The sequence below is a fragment of the Galeopterus variegatus genome, unplaced genomic scaffold, assembly GCF_000696425.1.
Source record: "Galeopterus variegatus unplaced genomic scaffold, G_variegatus-3.0.2 Scaffold1356, whole genome shotgun sequence".
NCBI lineage: Eukaryota > Metazoa > Chordata > Mammalia > Dermoptera > Cynocephalidae > Galeopterus > Galeopterus variegatus.
In genome coordinates this window covers 47,879-52,731 of record NW_007727467.1, presented here as the reverse complement: position 1 = coordinate 52,731, position 4,853 = coordinate 47,879, and the positions used below count along the sequence as shown (strand labels likewise).

The window sequence follows — 4,853 nt, the reverse complement described above, 5'->3', positions numbered from 1 at the left end:
TGACATAGGAAAATGTAATATGATTACCAGGAGGGGTTAAAGGCCTATTGAGGTCTCTTGTCATTCATTTAAAGTAAGAGTAGCCAGTGCCAGTATCTCTTTTTCTCCAGCTGCATTTAATTGCATAGGTGTAGGCACAAAACAGGTGGATTCAACTAGGGCTGTGGTTTCACCAAGTAATAAGAGGAAATGAGAGATGAGAGAGAGGCAAGCAGAAGGTGTAAGCAAGGGAGTGTTGATGGTTGTTGACTGTGGAAACTGAGCTGGGTAAGGAGGAAGAGCACGAGAAGGAACGAACTAAGGAAAATGTGATCCATGGAGAGTCCATGATGGGAGCTGGAGATGGACTGCACAGTCAGGTTCTAGAGAGAGTGAGTTAGAAAGACAGGAGGTGGGAGACAGCAAAGAGGAATGCACGGAATCAACACGATTTGATTTTCTGCAGCATCAACTCTGCCCTTTCAAGCCCCAAAGATGCCTTTTAACTTTGCAGTTGCATTTTTAGGTAATCTTTCCTTACTCCATTCATCTTCCTTTATATTCATCCTGTTGTGTTTTCATCTCATCTTCTCTGCTATTTAAAGCTTTCTGTCCCTATTTCATACAACCTTCATCTTCTAAAATATTCTTAGAATGCAACTTTTGGTGGAAAATGCCACCTCCTTGGTAGATAATATTATAAATATAATATAAATTTTAGTTTTATAGATGATATCACATATACTTTTCTTATTTCTTCAGTGGTTTTAGATCTTAAAATTACATTTATTTCAGCACTGATTACAGGAAACTCATGAGCTCATAGTAGAAAACATGGAAAATATAGACAATTAGAAAGAAAATAAAACTGAAATGTATAGTCACACCACCAACAATAGCCACAATCAACATATCTATATTTGTTCTTCCAAATTCTTTCTATACAATATGTATTTTTAATCATTGGTATCAGACACAAATCCCAGATGCAGAGAAAAATGGTGGCAGGGGTCGAAGCAGAGGCCGAGGTGGCCATGATAAAGATCAAAACGGAGGACAAGAGGGGCATGCCCGGCCTGCAGAGTGGCAACAGGTCTTTGGCCCGAAGAGTGAAAGAGAACGACCCACTCAGAATGAGAAAAAAGAGGAAACCTTAAAAAGAGGAGGCAATCACTTTGAGCCATATGCCAATCCTACTATAAGACATGGAGCCTTCATTACAAACATACCTTTTGATGTGAAATGGCAGTCACACAAAGACCTGGTTAAAGAAAAAGTTGGTGAGGAGACATGTGTGGAGCTCTTGATGGACGCTGAAGGACAGTCAAGGGGATGTGCTGTTGTTGAATTCAAGATGGAAGAGAGCATGAAAAAAGCTCTAGAAGTTCTAAGCAAGCATAGCCTGAGTGGAAGACCACTGGAAGTCAAGAAGTCCCTGACAGTGAACGTGCCAGGAAAGTGATGCAGAAGGTGATGGCTGTGGCTGGTGGGATGGGGATGGGACCAGGTGGCCCAGGAATGATTAATATCCCACCAGTGACCTAAATAATCCTAACATCCCAAATGAGATTTTCCCTGTATTGCAGGCTGGAAGACTTGGAAGTACAAGATTTGTAGCAAATCTGGATTAGAAAGTTAGCCGTAAGAAACTGAGGGAAGTATTTAGTATGGCTGGTGTGGTGGTACGAGCAGACATTCTTGAGGATAAAGATGGAAAAAGTCATAGAATAGGCACAGTTACTTTTGAACAGTCCACAGAGGCTGTGCAAGCTGTATCTATGTTTAATGGCCAACTGCTATTTGATAGAAAATGCATGTCAAAATGGATTAGAGGGCATTGCCAAAGGGTCATTTTTTTCCCTCCAGAGCGTCCACAACAACTTCCCCCGTGGACTTGGTGGTATTGGCGTGCGGTTAGGACCAGGAAGGCAGCCTATTGATGCCAATCATCTGAATAAAGGCATTGAAATGGGAAACATAGGGCCTGCAGGAATGGGAATGGAAGACACAGGATTTGTAATAAATAAAATGGGAGGCATGGAGAGACCCTTTGGAGGTGGTGTGGAAAAGATGGGTCGATGTGGATCTGGAATGAATATAGGCTGAATAAACAGTGGAGGTGGAGGCAGCATATCCGGGATTGAGAGGATGGGTCCCAGCATTGACTACATTGGAGGTGCTGGCATGGAGCACATGGGCACAGGCCTGGGCCATGGCATAGATCGTGTGGGCTCCAGCATCAAGTGCGTGGGCCTGCTGGGCCTTGACCACGTGACTTCCAGCACTGAGTGCATGGGCCAGACCATGGGGTGCACTGGCTAGTTACTTTTGAACAGTCCACAGAGGCTGTGCAAGCTGTATCTATGTTTAATGGCCAACTGCTATCTGATAGAAAATGCATGTCAAAATGGATTAGAGGGCATTGCCAAAGGGTCATTTTTTTCCCTCCAGAGCGTCCACAACAACTTCCCCCGTGGACTTGGTGGTATTGGCGTGCGGTTAGGACCAGGAAGGCAGCCTATTGATGCCAATCATCTGAATAAAGGCATTGAAATGGGAAACATAGGGCCTGCAGGAATGGGAATGGAAGACACAGGATTTGTAATAAATAAAATGGGAGGCATGGAGAGACCCTTTGGAGGTGGTGTGGAAAAGATGGGTCGATGTGGATCTGGAATGAATATAGGCTGAATAAGCAGTGGAGGTGGAGGCAGCATATCCGGGATTGAGAGGATGGGTCCCAGCATTGACTACATTGGAGGTGCTGGCATGGAGCACATGGGCACAGGCCTGGGCCATGNCCCAGCATTGACTACATTGGAGGTGCTGGCATGGAGCACATGGGCACAGGCCTGGGCCATGGCATAGATCGTGTGGGCTCCAGCATCAAGTGCGTGGGCCTGCTGGGCCTTGACCACGTGACTTCCAGCACTGAGTGCATGGGCCAGACCATGGGGTGCACTGGCTTTGGCATGGAGTGCATAGGTGCCCGCATGTGCTTCGTCCTCAAGCACATGGCCAGGCCCATCAACCATGTGGGCCAGACCATTGAGTGCATGGACTCTGGTGTCCAGCACATGGGCCTCAGCATGGAGCGCATGGTGGCCACAGGCATGGGAGCTGGCCTGGAGCACATGGGTGCCAGCAGTCTCCAGTACACGGGCCGGGAGCAAATGGGCACCAACAGCCTGGAGCACATGGGCCCTGCCACGGGCCTGGCCATGGATGGCAGTGGCAGTGCCAGCTTTGGCCATGCCATTGAGATGGAGCGTGGCAACTTTGGAGGAAGCTTCACAGATTCCTTTGGTAGAGCTGAAGGCCGTGTGCCTGGGGGTGGCCAGGAAGGCCTGCCAGATATTTGTGAGAAATCTCCCATTCAATTTTACATGGAAGATGCTAAAGGACAGATTCAGCGAATGTGGCCACGTGCTGTACACCAACATCAAGATAGAAAACGGGCAGTCCAAGGGGTGCAGTGCGGTTACGTCTGAGTTGCTAATGGTGGCTGAGAGAGCCTGCCGGATGATGAACGCCATGAAGCTGAGTGGCTGAGAGTTTAATGTTAATCGATAGAAATGCTTAAGCAGTTACCTTTATAAAACAGGATCGATACCAGACTTCTGAATTTGTATATTTTCTTGTTAACCATTTTAATTCATTGGCTGGATGGATAAAGATGTTTAAAAATTTCAGTTGCTTTTTGGAGTAATTTGAGTTGCTTTTTTAATGACTGGGGTTCCATTTGACTGTTTGCATTGAGATTGCAATGAGCATAATGTTTTTTTGTAGTTGTGGCATCTTGTTGACATCAAATATGACTTGATAAGAAATATCAGTTCCTGAAAACAACAAAAAATCATTGGGATTACAGTATATGTATCCCACCCTTTTCACCTACATTATATTTTTAATGTTCCTCATGTCATCACNATCGATAGAAATGCTTAAGCAGTTACCTTTATAAAACAGGATCGATACCAGACTTCTGAATTTGTATATTTTCTTGTTAACCATTTTAATTCATTGGCTGGATGGATAAAGATGTTTAAAAATTTCAGTTGCTTTTTGGAGTAATTTGAGTTGCTTTTTTAATGACTGGGGTTCCATTTGACTGTTTGCATTGAGATTGCAATGAGCATAATGTTTTTTTGTAGTTGTGGCATCTTGTTGACATCAAATATGACTTGATAACAAATATCAGTTCCTGAAAACAACAACAAAAAATCATTGGGATCACAGTATATGTATCCCACCCTTTTCACCTACATTATATTTTTAATGTTCCTCATGTCATCACTTATTATTTGAAAATGTAACTTTAATAGATATATAATATTACATCATATCTGTTCCATATATATTGTCATATGACCATATTAACTTATTATAAAAAATGTTAAACATACTCAAAAGTAAAAAAAAAAAATCTAATGAACTCTCATGTATCCATTACCTAGGTCCAATATTCCTCTTCATGTTGTGTTTCTTTCTCTTCACTCATTCTGCCTGTGTTTCCAGCAAATCTTTCTTAACGGTATGTAGTTTAATCTAGGATGCCCTGATTCATCTAAGAGCTACACTAATTAAAGAAGCCTGATACTAGCATGGGAATATACAGTAAATCAGTGGAACAGCAACACATTCCAGGAAAAATAAAAAACCTAAATGTGCTTATTATATATAATAAAAGCAACTTTTCAAAATATCAGAGAAATGGTCAACTATTTAATACACCATATTAAGGCAATAAAGAAAAATTTACAAATTAAACTACATAAAAGTTTAGAACTTTTTTATGCCAAAATATATACAATTGACATTCTTGGCATAATTTGGTGATATACTATATATAAAGTTTTTACTGCACTTAATAT

The 4,853-nt window shown here is 42.4% G+C and overlaps 1 pseudogene; it reads left to right on the top strand.

Annotated features, from left to right (window-relative positions):
* The first annotated feature begins 977 nt into the window (after positions 1–977).
* LOC103593476 lies at positions 978–3,562 on the top strand (annotated as a pseudogene).
* Positions 3,563–4,853: the final 1,291 nt, after the last annotated feature.